This window comes from Callorhinus ursinus, unplaced genomic scaffold, assembly GCF_003265705.2.
Source record: "Callorhinus ursinus isolate GAN/ISIS: 27379988/994484 unplaced genomic scaffold, GSC_fseal_2.0 scaffold12, whole genome shotgun sequence".
NCBI lineage: Eukaryota > Metazoa > Chordata > Mammalia > Carnivora > Otariidae > Callorhinus > Callorhinus ursinus.
This window is the reverse complement of record NW_027397074.1, coordinates 65,993,622-66,011,297: the sequence shown is the minus strand read 5'-3', so window position 1 is coordinate 66,011,297 and position 17,676 is coordinate 65,993,622.

Here is a 17,676-nt window from a genome sequence, read left to right as displayed (position 1 = left end):
AAGGAAAAAAGGAAGAAAGAAAGGAAATAGGGAGGGAGGGAAGGGAGGGAAAGAGAGGGAGGGAGGGAGAAAAGACAAGTCTAACTCTGTTCCAAATAACTTGTTAGAGAATAAGAGACCTGAAATGATAAATTATTTAGAATATACAATAAAGGGCTAGAATACAGAGCTGACGAGGATGTGGTGAAATAAAGAGAGCCACAGACACTCTGACATTTTCCCAACAAGAAGTAGAGGTTACAAATCTGATTGCGTTAACCAATAGAATACTGCAGAAATGAAGCCCTGTCTGTTTGCTTCTTCTACTTGATATCACTTGGAATGTTTCCTGTTAGAGGCCCAAGCTCCACAGAAGAAGACTCACTACCTAAGACTACCATTATGGGAAAACCCCCAAAACCTGGGGATCCGATGTCACACGGAAAGAGAGACACTAAGTTGCCAGTCATATGAGTACAGAAGCTGTTTTGGAAGTGATCCTTCAGCTGAGCCCTTACTAAATTTCTGACCGACAAAAACATGACTGAAATAAATAGTTGTTTTAAGTCACTAAGTTTAAAACTCAGAGAAGTTCAAAGCAAAACTGTTTGCTATAAATAAATTTATTAGAAAATAAGTATTTGGGGTGCCTGGGTGGCTCAGTCTGTTAAGCGCCTGACTCTTGATTTCGCTCAGGTCATGGTCTCAGGGTTGTGGGATGGAGCCCATGTGGGGCTCCAGAAGAGTCTGCTTCTCTCCCTCTGCCTCTCGCTCTGCTCGCTCTCTCTCTCTCTAAAATAAATAAATAAATCTTAAAAAAAACAAAAATAGGAAATATTGGAAGAAAAAAAAGAAATATTGGAAGTAAATGAATATATGATCCATTTCAGGAAAAGAGAAAAAAAATAGCCCACTAAAGGAAAATCTTTAATAAAAATAAAATAAAAAGTATATGAAACAATAGCATTTTATTATATTAAATTCAATAGATTAAATTTAAAAGAGATTCCTTTAAAAGGTTAGTAAAATACGCTCTGTGGCAAATCTGAACAAGAAATGAAAAGACACAATAACATCAGAAATAGTGTATCCCTACATAGAATAAAACAATCCTCTTTATCATTCTTTGCGGTAATTTAAAGAACTACATGTAATAAATGGTTTTGCCATTATGTTTTAAATTAAAATCAAGAAGAAATAAAAATCTGAATACTAGTGTTGACAGAAGAAATATAATGGTATCCTTTACAACTGATAACAAACTCCTAAAAAGACAGGCATGGCAGAAATTAATGATCAGACACACACACACACACACACACATACACACACACACAACTTGATAAAGAAAAGTTACTGGAATTCTGTTTCAGTTAGTAATTAAACGTTAGAAACATTACCCATCAAGTCAACTATAAGTCATAAATTCTTACCACTGTATTATTATTCAACATTGCACTATAAGGCAGTTAAGTAATAAGAAATGAAAAAGAAATAAGGTATAAATAACGGGGAGGAAGAGAAAGAGCAAAAACATGTTATCATTTGCATAAGATATGACTGCCTATGTAAAAAATCCTGAAGAGTTAAATGAAATAAAAAAGAAGCAATGTAAGTATAGCAAAGTGAATAAACATCATGTTCAACTTGCAATAGACCTCATTTACACCAGATATGTTCATTAATAATTGTGATAATACTAACTATAACTTTAAATCCTAAAAAAATTCACTAGATACTACATAAAACATACCAAATATGAGAGGAATATAAATATAAAATTAGAATGGTAATATTCCATATTAGAAAAATATTGGTTCTTTCTAAAATAATTTATTAATATAATGTAATTATATTTATCATGAAATTTTCAAATAGGTTCTGAAACTTATATAGAGAAGTATAATGAAAGAATAGCCAAGAAATTTTCCAAAAGGATATTTAAATGTACTCTCAGATAGCAAAACTATCAATGTGTAATGATTTCTTAAGAAGAGTGGTATCGGTGGAGTAAAAGACACAATAGTAGAGTCGAACTACTTTCTTTTTTTATGTAACAAAGATGTGAAAGTGTTAAATCCATTCAGTGTTCTAATATTGCCCAAAACAACTTTATTACATCTTTTGAAGTCTGCAAGTCGATCTCTAACTATCAGCTTTGATCAAGCCACTATGGATTATTTTCCATCTGCAATCCTCCAAATATGCCACTATCTGTCCTCTCCCATCCAACCACAGCAAGACTGTTACTTAAAAGGCATTACTGACAAAGGTCAGAAACCCAAATGATAGGTGAAACAGTGATGTTTCAGTGGAAAACTGCTAGCACTAAAATCATGAAGCGACTGCATCAAAAACATCAAGTCTCAAAATGGAACCATGAGAGATGATGGACTCTGAAAAACAAACTGAGGGTTCTAGAGGGGAGGAGGGGAGGAGGATGGGTTAGCCTGGTGATGGGTATTAAAGAGGGCACATTCTGCATGGAGCACTGGGTGTTATGAACAAACAATGAATCATGGAACAGTACACCAAAACAAATGATGTAATATATGGTGATTAACATAACAATAAAAATTTAAAAAAAAATGGGCTCATCCGAAAGTTCTACTTCGTGGGGGAAAACATAGATATTACATGATTTCTTGACAAATCTAAAGTATCTTTCTTAAAGGAAGTACTTTTTTAGTTATGGTCTCATAGGAATGATCTCTAAATGCAAAGTTGGGGAAAGGTTTACACACCGTACCGTGCAGTGACTAAAGCCACATGCATATACCAAAGAAGACACTAGGTTAGAAGCAAATAACTTGAACATCCAGATTAAATATAAATATCTGAATGTTATAATTAGACCATAAAACCATGAAGTTTGACTACAGTATGACCTAGAAGCCTGCCCCTGCTGTAACACACATATATGTACATACCCATGTACCCATGCACACAGAAGTGACAAGCAGAAGTGAACACAAGAAGTGTGTAATTTAATCAATTCATTTGGGAACTTCAGGTTCAAACACACTAACACACTTAAAGAAAAATATTTATTATAATATATCTCAGAAACTTTAATATACTATGCAGTTTGTGGGTAACTTTTTTTAAAAAAGGTTTTATTCATTTATTTGAGAGAGAGAAAATAAGCGGGGGATGGAGGAGGGCAGATGGAGAGGGAGAAGCAGGCCCCCTGCTGAGCAGAGAGCCTGAGGAGGGGCTCAATCTCAGCACTCCAGGATCATGACCTGAACCGAAGGCAGATACTTAACTGACTGAGCCACCCAGGTGCCCCTTGTGTGTTACTTCTTAAAAAATTACAGGTTAGAGTGTTTTAAAACTATATTTACCCTATATTTATTCCAAGACTAGACATTGGAAAAGCTGACATAATGGTGAAAAGCAGATACATGTAACTGGCATATTATGAAACAAAACTAAAATGGCTCTGTTTCAAGGCACCTGGGTGGCTCAGTCGATTAAGCGTCTGCCTATAACTCACGTCATGATCCGTCATGGTCCTGGAGTCCGGGATGGAGCCCCACCACTTCTCCCTGTCATCCTCTGCAGCTTGTGCTCGCTCGCTCTCTCTCTCACTCGCTCTCTCTCAAATAGATGAATAAAATCTTTAAAAAATAAATAAATAAAATGGCTCTGTTTCTTCAACTGTAAAATGTGTAAAGACTACCTTATAGGGACATGATGAGGAGTAAAGATAATAATTTTAAAGTCTTTGTTCAGTGTTTGGCCCAAAATAAGCAAAATGATACTTATAATTATTATTATTACTATGGACATTTTAAAATTAGGTATTCCTTATATATTGTTCTTCTTGCATAAATATACAAAATTGAGCTAAAATTATGTATTTGTGTACAATTTGAAAGGGCTTTAACATGCATTAAATTATTTCATTCAGAATACAACTTTCTAAATGCTGGTATTATTATAGTCTTCATATAATAAAAGGATATTAAAGTTTAGAGAAGTTGTACTTTGCCTAAAATCAAGCATCAATTATGTGGTGGAGCTGCCATTTATCTCTAGCTGGTAAAAAGCACATGTTGTTTTCACTATAACTTTCAAATATTTAGAAGTCATGTAAGCAATCACAAACACTTGTAAGGTATCCAAACACTTGAGCATCTAGAATTTTATTGTAAGTATTCCCTGACACCCTTCTCCAATTTTTATGACCAATATTTTTTAAAATTTTATATATTCCATTTGATGGATAATTTTTTAAAAAAGATTTCTTGAATGAATGTGACATTATTTATGTGATCTGGATTAAAACTTCAGGTTAATAACAAATATATTTGGTTAAATATTTGAATATTTAATCAGTAGTCTAAATGATATATTCGACTAGCTCTAAAGCCGAGGAAAGTTTTGTTAAATTTTGTGGAGTGCAGAAAATTACAAATTAAAGTGACTTGGAAGATCATTTAAAATTGCCCAAAGTAAACATAAAAAACATAAAACCTATTCTGAGGCTAATCTGTAAAATTTTCCCATTTGCATATTTAAAAATAAATAGGATTTACACGTTTCTAATATTATTTATAACAAATACTGATAATATTTTAGGAAACTGAAAGATCTTATTGTTTTTCCAAATGGTTTTTCTAGTTTCATGGGTTGACACATTCAGAAATATAAACAAACATATAAACTCTGTCATGGAGAGAACAAAAATGTAACGATTTTGTAAAATCTGAATTGCATTTCATGACCTTATTAGTTCAAACTAACAAGAATCATGTAGTGTAGCTATTTCCCTTTATAGACCCCTACATTTTCATAAGTCTAATATTACATGCCTTCTTTCTACAAAGTTTTAAATATAAGAGCACACCATGTCTCTCCAAATTTTGTAATGCCTATGCATTAAAATCCTAACACAAATAGTTCTTGATGTGGGTAGTCTCATTCCTCAACTGCATTGTAAAAGAAAAGATTCTGGGCTAGATAAAATTGAGAAGAAAATAGCTTATTTTCGCATATTCTTTTTCTGTGCCCATTTTTGCCTTAAGATGTCCTCATAAGCTCTACAGATCTAGCATCCTTGCATTATCCTTTAGTGTAGGTCTTCTCTTGTGAAGCCTGCTTGACACCTGCAAAATCCAGGCACTGTCTCATCTTTTTATTCTCTCTACCTATGCCAATAAAAAACTGGCAGTTGCTAAGTAACTCCATGCTCTACAAGCTGTAGGAACTGCAAGAATTTATAAGTACAAGAGGAAGTTTTAGAGGTCCAGAAATATATGAACAAACTAAAATTTGGAAGATTGTATGAATTATATTTAAGAAACCATGTAGCTCAGTTTGGCTGAAGAACAGGATGGCTGGGAGATTGCAAAATTGGTCACAAATTCTTCCCTTTCATGTATTCATATTCTCATTGCAATGTGATTTTGCTACTCTTTCCGTTAAGAAGGAGGATCCATTTCTTCATGTCTTGAACTAGGCTTGTCTGTGTGATATGCTTTGGCCAATAAGATGCTAGCAAATTTAATACCAGCAGAGGCTTGAAGGGCACTCATTTGGACTTGCCTTCTCGTGCTGATGTTTGGACCCTATCACCGCCACATGGAAAAGCTTGGCAGCTGACCTACAGGAGAATGAGAGACTATGGGCAGTAGGACTAAACCATCTTACCCTAGCCAACTTGCCTTTCACTACCTAACAAGCAATGGATGCCCTCCTAAACTATGTGGCCCCAGACAAACCAGCACAGACCTGAAGAACTTCTCTGCTGACCCTCAGGATGGTGAGAAATAAGGAACGCTTGTTTGTTGTTTTAAATCGCTGTTTGGGGATAATTTTCAGACAGTAATAAAAAAATATATAAATGTTTGGATTACTTTTAATCTTTATTTTTCTAAGTTTAAATTATATGCTTAAAATATCTTCAATATTTCATAATCATAGATTTGGAATTGACAATTACCTGAGAGACAATCTAGTCTCAATCTTTTATTTTATAATTCAGGAAAGCAGGTCTTAGTTTAATCAACTAGTACAAATCACACATTTAGTGAAAAAAAAAAAACAAACCAAAATTCACATATTCTAATATTGACACTTTTTCTACTATCCCCTACTGTAAACCAACTTTTAATATCTATAATCACTTTTGTCACTATGAAGCATGAAGTATACAGGATGCTCATTAAGTCCCTAATTTTCCATTTTTATTCTTGTTTCCCAACCTACCAGTATGATGTTCAAGATTATCAATATTAACCTGGCAGAAATACACTTTTTTATAGGAATTTCATGCTCAAACTTCCAATCAGGAAGTATCTCCAGGCTAGGGGTGCCTGGGTTGCTCAGTTGGTTAAGCATCCAACTCTTGATTTCGGCTCAGCTCATGACCTCAGGGTTGTGAGATGGAGCCCTGCCTTGAGCTCTGTGCTGGGTGTGGAGCCTGCTTAAGATTCTTTCTCTCCCTCTCCCCCTGCCCCTCCCCACCCTCTCTCTCACAAAAAAAAAAAAAAAAAAAAAAAAAAGAAAAAATGGAAATATCTCTAGGCTTACACAAATAAATATGTTTTATGTTGATTAATGGTATACTTGTCCCAAATAATAGATACTTTTACATTGGTTCTTAAATTTAAATATTATATACATATATATGTGGGTGTGTGTGGGGAGGTGTGTATTTTGAAAGACAGCACATGAAAAGGGTTAGAATAAAATTAATTAACAAAATAGAAAGAGAATAGGAAATAAACCCATTCAAAGATATTTTTGGTACACTGGTGGTGATGTTTGATTTTTTTCACCGTTATTAAAACACTGGACTCATATACTTATCTTGGGTAATGGCTTCAGTCAAACTCTGCTCAACGGAGGAAATAGTTGTTTTAAAATGTGTATATGTGTGTCCCATAATTTCTTCTTTAGTCCATTTCACTCCAGGTTGATGTCCTAAATCCTTGGTGTACATGCATAAGTATTTTGATTTAATTTAGAGTGCCTGGAGATCTCAGAGTAAGAAACTCAACTTTTTTAAATCTCGCAGATCCACGTGTAAACATCTGTGAAAACATGACTATACTGGATTTTCTATTGTCAGCTCAGTTCCCCCATATTGTAAGGCCGATTATTACGTTTCCTGGAATCCTCTTTATTTTTCTGGTTTCTTTGCCCAAAAGAGGAATTCATGTAAGATTTGGAAGGCAGATGAAAAGCAGCAACCATTGTTCTCTCGAAGGGGTTGCATTGAGGCTTGTAAGTAGATAAAGAGGCACAGCAACGGCCTGGTTCGCTTGTGAAAACCACCTCCCAACTGTTTCAGTGTCAAATCCTTGGACCCACGCTGCAACCTCTCTGACCTCTGTGTTCTTTCAACTTAATTCTGTATTAAGCTTTGTTTTAATTCAGAATATATAGAGTGGCTTCTGTTTTTGTGACCAAACCTTGACCAACAGTGATTTTAGTGTGTGGATAGGGGTGGTGTCATGACAAAAAACATAAACTAAGTGTATTGAATTTTGGCAAAAAAAAACACAAAGCACTTTTACCTGAGGCTGCAAAAATGATAACCTCTACTCTGTAGAGGAAAAACATTTGGTAAAACTGCACTCCAGACAACGTACCTAATAAACTTGCTACACTGGTGCGAGAAAAGTTTGTGTGCAAAGATTTGAAAGCATGAGCTAGCTACCATGACAGTTACAACAAAAGGAAGATGGGCACAAAACAGAACTGGCCAATTTAAGGGAAATTAAGCAGGGATATCGAGGTCCAGAAATGTCAGTGCTTTTAAATAAAACTAGCATGCTAAATCAAAAGTAAGTGACACAGCCTCAGGGTATATGTGATAGAAATGACTCATTGTGACTAAGGTAGCCAACTATAGCTTCATGGGGCATCAGATGTACTTTTCCTTCCCTTCATTCTAGGTTTGGCTATGTGATGCTTTGACCAATTAGATGTTAGCAATGTAACATGGGCTGAAGTTGGTATTGGTATTGCTTATGCAATTTGGTTGCCTTCTTGTCCAACTGCCTTTTCTTTTTTTTTGGTGTGTATGTTTTATTTTTTATTTGTTTATTTATTTATTTTATTATGTTATATTAGTCACCATACAGTACATCATTAGTTTTTGATGTGGTGGGGATCCACGACCCACTGTTTTCGTATAACACCCAGTGCTCCATGCAGTATGTGCCCTCCTTAATACCCATCACCGGGCTAATCCATCCCCCCATCCCCCTCCCCTCTAGAACCCTCAGTTTGTTTCTCGGAGTCCATAGTCTCTCATGGTTCATCTCTCCCTCCGATTTCCTCCCCTTCATTTTTCCCTTCCTTCTCCTAGTGTCCTCCATGCTGTTCCTTATGTTCACAAATAAGTGAAACCATCTGATAACTGACTTTCTCTGCTTGACTTATTTCACTTAGCACAATCTCCTCCAGTCCCATCCATGTTGATGTAGAAGTTGGGTATTCATCCTTTCTGATGGTTGAGTAATATTCCATTGTATATATAGACCACATCTTCTTTGTCCATTCGTCTGTTGAAGGGCATCTCGGCTCTTTCCACAGTTTGGCTATTGTAGACATTGCTGCTATGAACATTGGGGTGCATATGGCCCTTCTTTTCACTACATCTGAGTCTTTGGGGCAAATACCCAGGAGTGCAATTGCTGGGTCATAGGGTAGCTCTATTTTTAATTTTTTGAGGAAAATTGGACAGCCACATGCAGAAGAATGAAACTCGTAAGAAAAATACATTGAGCATAGACACTTCCCCTTGATTCAATCATGAAGAGAGCCACCTAGCTGTCCCATTGAAGGACAGCCTGAAGCAGAGCTGTTCCAGACAAGTGCAAATATGTGATTAAGAAATACATGTTTATTGTTGCATGGTATTGAGATGTCTGTGGTTATACATAAAACATAAAGCAGCAAAAGCTAACTGATGGAATAGGACTGACAGGGTCTATTTTTATAGGTAGAAACGTCTGTAGGGAAGAGAAGGAAGAAGGTCGAGACATACACACTTGGTTCTGAGCTAATAGATTCCCGCTGAAGGGATATGTGATACACTAGATTGCTGTTCCAATTCTTACTCCCTGCAATACGGTCATGCTTTTCAGTCATGGAAATTTGAAATGTCTCTCCATCTGGATGGAAAACATATTCCCACTCTGTTGAGTTGGATTTGGCCAGTTTATATGATGTAGGGAGAGATTTTAAAAATGCTTTCTTGATTTAGTTTTCTCTCGATCTTTTATGATCATTAGTGAGAAGTGTATTCCATAGTAACCACTGGACCCAGAATCATGGAGACATAATGAAGCCAACCTGAACAAAACTGAGAGCCTAAAGAAGCAGTCACTCTATCTAACCTGGGGATCCATGAGCAACAAAAATGAACATTTTTTAAAAAACTTTTAAGTCTCTAACATTATGGGTAGTTTGTTACTTAGGAAAAGGAAAACTAATGAAGGGGAGGTATGATATTGAGAACGTCGGGCTTTAGCTCATTTGTTTGGCCTGCTATCTTTGAAAACTGGGGCTGAGTATTCTAATAGTGATTATCTGAAAAAACAAAACAATAAGAAGGGAAGGAAGGCCTGCTTTATAATTAGTAAAAAAAGGGCAAAGTGAATGGATAAAGAAGGTAGTTCTCTATTTCAGCATAGCCATTGATGAAAAGTAGATCAGAATATTTTCATCATAATAGCAACTCATGGTTAATTTTAAGAATTGTGTAAAACAACAGCATAGCTCTCAGTCAAGGAGCTTACAGAAGGAGGTTATACAGCATCATAGCTAAGGACCTGTGTGGCCCTTACAGGGAGAAGCTGGGGAGAAAGCTACAGGGTAGGCTGGAGGATGTCATCCGTAAGCACAAGTGAGATTACCTCACTGTCACTAAAGCCTTGAATGGAGAACTTAATGATTTGATATTCCTGCAATGGGATAATTAAGACCAATTCATACACTCTCAACTTGGAGAGTTCTAGGAAAATACTAGTTGCATTAGTTTTATAAAGAAATACATCTATAATTTATGTTAACAAATTTGTCATTTTCTATGACTTGGAGGAAACAGTTTATTTTGCTGATTTAATCTACTAAAACCAAAAACCTAATATTTTTAAAAGATTTTATTTATTTATTTGACAGAGAGAGACACAGTGAAACAGGGAACACAAGCAGGGGGAGTGGGAGAGGGAGAAGCAGGTTTCACGCCAAGCAGGGAGCCCGATGTGGGGGGCTCGATCCCAGGACCCTGGGATCATGACCTGAGCCAAAGGCAGACGCTTAATGACTGAGCCACCCAGGCGCCCCTAAAAACCTAACTTTAAGTATTAGTCAAGTCACGACATAGAAGATCCTTTTTGGAAGGTTTTCCAAATAATTTAATTCTTCCCTTTTCAAAAACAAAAATATTTCCATTTATCAAAAATACATCACTCAACCATACTTAAGTATTAATAGTTTTAAAAACATAAACTGAAAAAATATTATAATTATTTTAATTTCCAAACGTTTTAAGTAGCACAAGCCAATTTCACATAAATGTAACATGCAATATGAAATGAGAGTATCAGAAAATTCTAACTAATCTTAGTATCAGCAACCTCCTTGAAAGACTCAAGTATTGCTTTTCTAAAGACCACTGAGAAGTGAGTTAGTTTTTTTATCAGTTGTTTTTTACTATAGCTCAGATACTATAAAATAAGCCCATTTTAAATGCACAATTCAATATTCTAAATGAAATTTATAATTACAACTATTGCCATAATACTGTATGGTTGTAGACCAATCACTCAAAAAGTTTCTTTGTATTCATTTGCAGGAAATCTCCATTCCCGCCTCAGCTTCAGGCACTAATCTACTTTTATCTCTATGGACTCACCTTTTCTGGAAATTTTATGCAAATGGAATCATAGAGTATATAGTCTTTTGTAGCCTGACTTCTTTCACTTAGCATAAAATTTTTGAGGTCCATTCATGTTGTAATATGTATCAACAATTTGTTCTTTCTACTGCAGAACAGAATTTCATTTTATAGATATATCACATTTTGTTAATCTAGTCAATAGTTTATAGATTTTTGGATTGTTTCCAGTTCTTAGTTATTCAGAATAATATTGCTATGAACATCTGCATAGAAGACTTTGTGTAGACCTATGTTTTGATATCTCACACGCTTAAGAATGGAATTAAGCTTATTATTAACTTATTAAGAAGTTGTCAAAATCTTTTCCAAAGAATCTCTACCATTTTACATTCCCACCAAGATCATATAAAGGTTAATTTTTCTCTATGTTTTTGCCAACACTTGGTATCATCAGACTTTTTGGTGATAACTTTTCCAGTGGATGTCTAGTAGTATTTCATTTAAATTTCACTAGAGACTTTTAGGGCAAAATGACAAAATGAATATTAACTACATTGAACAACTTTACATGTGTTTATTAACCATTCATATATCTTCTTAGGTGAAATGTGTTAATACTTTGCCCATGTTTAAACTGGGTTGCTTGTCACCTTCTTAGTGAGTTGCAAAATTTCTTTCACTATTTTGAATATACATCCTTTATCAGATACATGATTTGTAAGTATTTCTCCCAGTCTTATATTTTACTCGCATAAGTCTTTCTTGAAGAACAAAAACATTTTAAACTTAATGAGGTCCACTTTTGTTTTTTTTTTGTCTTTTGATAGATTGGCTTTTTGTGTCATATCTAAGGTCTTTGTTTAATCCAAGGTCTCATTTTCTCCTATGGTTGCTATTAGAAATAATTTAGTTTTAGCTCTTACATTTAATCTAAAATACATTTTTTTATTTGATTTTTGTAGATGGTGTTAGGTAGGGGTCTAAATTATTCATAGTTCTTTATGCTTCTTTTTAATGATGACTTTGGTATTTTAAAGTCTATCTCTCCTCTCTGGGGTAGCTTCCCCCAGTCAGCTACGGATTTGCAGAAAGCTGATCTAGCCCTTCCATGGCTTTTTCTTCTCATTTCAGGGATTTGCCTATTACGTTTCTGGCTGGTCAGACAGTTTATTGCTCACTCCAAGGACAACTGCAATCTCAGGTTAGAAGTGTTGTCAGCTTTCTTTATTTCCTACAAATTTTAATATTTTTACTCACCAACACTACTGGGCATGACTTCAGCGCTCCTTGCTCAAAACCAAGCCTGTCCCTTCCCAGTGAAGCAACTGGTTTTTATGGGTTGTCCACTCCTAGCAGCAGCACGGTGCCTACTGATCTGGACACTGGGCAAGGAGCGGGGTTGGTGAGAGCAGCCCCTGGGAAGAGTGCTAGACTCCCACTGTTCTTACCCAAAGGTGAGTCAATATGTGTGCTTATGTTTAGTCAACTTCAAGAAACTTGAATTGTTATCAACAATTTTGTCCAGTTTTATAGCTGGTTTTTGGAAAAAGCATCCTTCATTTTTTTTTAAGATTTTATTTATTTATTTGAGAGAGAGAGAGAGTGCAAGCAGGGTGAAGGACAGTGGGAGAAAGAGACTCCCCGCTGAGCAGGGAACCTGATGCGGGGCTCGATGTGGGCCTCAATGTGGGGCTCCAACCCGGACCCCAGGATCATGACCTGAGCCGAAGACAGACACTTAACCGACTGAGCCACCCAGGCGCCCCAAGAGGATCCTTTAAACATTCCACTTTACATCCCTAGAGATCCCTGAGGCATTAAAAAAAAAGGGATGGTAACATCCGGGACCAAAGTTCAGTGAGCATTCGAGAAACTCAACCCCAGACTGTGGAGGGACAGAATTTTGCGGGTTCCACAAGTTGTTTGTGTTTCCTCCTGGTTCTAGTTCTCTATTGGGGGAAAGATGGCATGACACCTTAAGGACTCCTGTCCTAATCTCAGGCCATTTCCTGGGTAGGCAGTGAACCTGTCTCCCTTTGAAGGAACCACATGGACCATGGGCATATCAATGGTGACAATAACTTCAGGATGTTTTTCTGACCCTACAGAGGAAAGAAGCCCAATAATGACTGAAATAGAATTTCTTCCCATCAGCGGTTTGGAGACATAAAGCAGATTAAATATAATTTTTAAAAATATAATTTTAAATAAAGAAAAGAGATGTGTCATTTTTATATCCCAGGTTGGAGGGAAAAGTTCATACCACAAATTGGAATTGCTAAATATTAAAGTGGTATTTTGTTGAAATAAATATGGTTTATACACTTAAAGTGATATTTTATAAATCTGGTTTATAAATCTAAAGGCATAACATTTATGCACAAAAAAGTTTGTCAAGAGAGATGAGATTCTTTAGCTATACATAAAAATGTACATCCAGGCTTAAAGATGATGGAAAAAGTAATATAATTGATTGGCACTTTTTGGTTTGTTGACCATGGAGAAATTCTGATTCACGGGCTAAGAAGTTGCATTTTTAATAGCTCATGTTTGTACTCATCAATTAAACTGATAAAGCAGCTTAAGAGAATAATAAGACTTTTTGTTTCACGTTAGATCGCTAACAATATCGAAGGAACTGTTTACTTTCCATGATAAAAAAAAAATTCAAGCACAAAGCCTCAAAATTTGAAACTGCTAAGATTTTCTAAAATACAAAATTATCATAACATGATATGTTATGCATTTATTTGTCATTGTACAATTGACTATTAGGCTGTGACCAGAGCATGTACCAACCAGATGCACTGGGATTGTGCTTGGCATTTAATTGAGCATGGCATTCGGGTTCTGTATACGGATATTACTTCTACAGTTTTACATGAGCAGCAGACATGTGCTGTACTGAATTTTAATAAGCCCTAATACAGAGCTACAATCGTCCGTAATCAATGATGGTATGTTGACAAAGCTTAAATATATACACAGAAGTACAGAGAGTGCTGTGTTCAGACATTTGCCCCGAAATGAGCGAACCTAGCAGTATGTGGGAAGGAGCTGACCCACAATGTGATAAAACTAATACACAGCCAAGAACTTAAATATAAATACTTGAATAGATTGCTAACTCATTCTGAGAGGGTTGGTGAAGTTTTCCTTGAGGGAATGACTACTTGATGCTTTGAAAGCCGAAAAAGGACAAATTTACACAGGTAAAGTTGTATATGGTGGGCGCTGACAAAAGGACGCAGTAATGGGACAGAGGACAGGTGTTCTAGGTGGGATGAAGAGTAAATGTATGTATATGTATTGAAACAGCAAGAGACTGAAAATCAGCTGGTGTTGAGGTGGCCAGTATGGCTGGTTTGTAGAACAATAGTAGGAGAAGGCTGGGTACAGAAAAGTAAAATCTCAGCAGTAAGGACTGATTTTGTTTCAGAAGTGATGGCAAACTATCAAACTCAGAGAAGCAGAGACTAGAATGGTGGTTACCAGGGGCCGGTAGGAGGTTAAAAGATGGGGGGATGCTGGTCAGGGGTAAAAAGTTTCAGTTATGCAAGATGAGTAAGTTCTGGAGATCTAATGTATAGCATGGTGACTACAGTTAACAATACTGTACTATATACTTGAAATTTGCTGAAAGAATAGATCCTAAGTGTTCTCACCCCTACCCCCCTAAAAAGGTAACCATGTGAAGAGATCTATATGTTAATTAGCTTGATGGTGCTTATTATTTTACCATGTATACATGCATCAAGTTGTATACCTCCAATTTATACAATAAAGAAATGGAATACTGTGAAGATTCAGAATTCATGATCAGGTCTGCAAAACCACTTTGTCAGGCATTGATAACTATAACATGGAAATATTAAAATTACCTCGTTATCTTGCAGTTATGTTTTCTGTCGATTTGTTTTTAGACCATAAATGGTGGGAATGCTGAACTCTCATTCTGCCTTTTTTTCATGGCCCTGGTGCCCTTTCAAACTGATCTACCTGTGCTCCCTTTCCTTACTTGTCCTCACTCTTCCTTCCTAGCACGTGTTGTTAGTCTTCTTGTCTCTTAATGTCAAAGACATTCTTGTGGTCACTTCCAAATAGAGGATCTTCAGCACAGCCATGGGTATATTCCCTAGTCTCACCTGGGGATGTAATCTTATCAATGGCCTCTTCCAACACAGTGGTTCTTTTTCCTTTGCTTCAACGTGATCTAGGGAAGAAGACATCTCTGAATTGCTCCATATTTTATTACCTATCCAGAAATTCCAAACTTTTCATGTAATTTCACTTAAAAAAAAAAAAAAGAATGTATGTCTCATCAAAAACGGAACACCATCTTGTTGCAGAAGCCCACTTACACATTCAGAGGCACTGGTGATTGTTAAAAAGGCCCCACATGCCACTAGAGGGAGTTTTCTTGTCTACCCATAGATGAAAGAAGAGAATGACAAGTGTCTACTTAGTATCTAATTGTGGGCATTTTCAGAAGTTACACTTCCTTTTATGCAATGATGCTATCAGCAAATCATGTGGTGAGTGTGTGGCCTGGAAACTCCTGACTCAGATCTTGGCCCAACACCCAACTGAAAACTTCTAGAACTCTTCTGGACTTAGATATTCCATTCAGCAAATAAGAAAGGAGTTGAGGACTACATGACTGCAATTTTCCTAGCAGCTTTTGTCGATGAAACACCAGATCCAATGTCCTGTAAAGTGTAAAGATTTCTGTCTGTAATTTGTTTTAGACATTTCCACTTAAGGCATGCATACTAAGAAATCATTCTTTGAAAAGAAAAAAAGCAGTTATTGTTTCAGTGGTGGTTTTATTACATTTCTTTTAATTTGTTTGTTTCTAGTTTATATTTTATTTCCTGCCTTGTTTTCTTCTGGATAGAACCAGCTGTTGAGTCAGCAGCATGTAGGCAACTCAAGTAGGACATGATTACTGAGATTCCTTTTATGTTCCCCTCTGGGGCAGCCACCTGCTTTGTCATTGAAAATATGACTCATGTGGCGGTCTGACAAATACCTGGTTGTTCAGCATAGCTGTCTGTGAGACACACTTGTAACTGCTTTAAGGGAGGGTAAAAACGAAGATTAAAAATTCATTGAAATATCCCTGTAGAGCTTAGCTAAAAGGCAAAGAAAGACCTTCATAAATAAAACATTAGCAGCGTCAGTACAGGGCAATGGACCACTTTTATGAATATTATACCTAAATGATGCAAGAAAACAAGACAAGATAAAAATATATGTCAAAGCAATATCTGAGTCTCTGATGCATTCTTTGACCCAATAATCAAACTATTTCAGTCATTTCTTTGTAGTTTGCCCTTTGAACCAGAACAGTCTCAGTTAAAATCTGTGTCAAACATTTCAGTACAGTTAGCACATGTATAATTTAGCCTGAATGAAATACACCCTTCTCTTCTGTGTTGGAAGCTCAGTGTTGGTTTCTCTGCTGTCTAGTAATGGTATTGGAACTTGCTCCACATATTTACTTTTGCATAACACACTACCCCAAGATTTTGAGACTCAAAACAAGTATTTTATTTGCTTTTGATGTGTGGGTCAGGAATTCAGGAAGATCTTCACTGAGTAGTTTGTTTCTGATCCATGACAGCATCAGCTGGGCATCCGGGGCTAGAGGACACAATTTCAAAATGACCTCTTCATTCAAATGTCCGGTGCCCCAATACTTCTTGGTCTCTCTTTCTCTCCGCATGGCATCTTAATATCTTGGGTCTGTCCATGTGGCTTGTGCTTCTCACCATTTGGTGGTTTCAGGGTAGTGGGATTTCTTACACATTCGTTTGCTTTCTCCAGAGCAAGTGTTCTAATCAGTCTAGGTAAAAGATGCAAGGCTTCTTCTAATAACCCAGCCTCAGAAGTCCCAGAACATCACTCTCACCCATTCTACTGGTAAACCAAATTCCATCCTGGATTCTAGGTGTGGAAGAACAGACTCCAGCTCTGGATGGGGGAATGCACATATACATGCACATACAAGAAGAAAAGGGACTGATGATGGCCAGATTGAAGAGAAGCTACCATAGAGCTGTTTCAAGATATATCACAGTCATAATTTCCCTTATATGTTATTTCCTCTGTAGTTAATGGGCCTGCAGTTATTACTAGCTTTACCCGTTTGCTATATGTTTTTAAATACCTTTATTGTAAAGAAGTTTTACAACATCATGTTTTACAAGGTATTCACGATCATGAATTAATTACCACATTGTATTCTCCAGTAAACTTTCCTGAATAGAGTGTCCTCCACTCACTGAACAATGATTTACTGCAAACCCACCATGTATCAAGCACTTTTCTAGATACTGGAAGTAGTGCAATTAAAAAAAATATATCCTTCTCTTGGAAATTTGATCATAGTGGAGACAATAAACAAATATAAAACATAATATGTTGGGGGTGATAAGTGTTATGAAGAAAAATAAATCCATGGTTTAAGAAATCTAGAAAGTCCAGATCAAACTCCATGCTGAAGAAGGCCAAGACTTCAGTTTACTTCAGCCTATTATCATCTCGCCCCACGTTGTTCTGCAGGTAAGGAAGCCATATTACTGATGTTATCAATGCAATAAGATTTAGTGGCCTGAAAAGCAGTGCATAATTTTGAGGTTACACAGACATGTTTAAAAATTCTACGGAGAATCCAGGAAAATTCATTATATACTTTTTTTGAATACAATTTATGGAGTTCACATATCCCTTGAAACTAAGGGCATTCAGACAGAAGTAAAGAATAAAGAAACTGAGCTCTAGTTCAGTTTCCTTTATAACATTGCAGCAAGCATCCCTACTTGACAAAG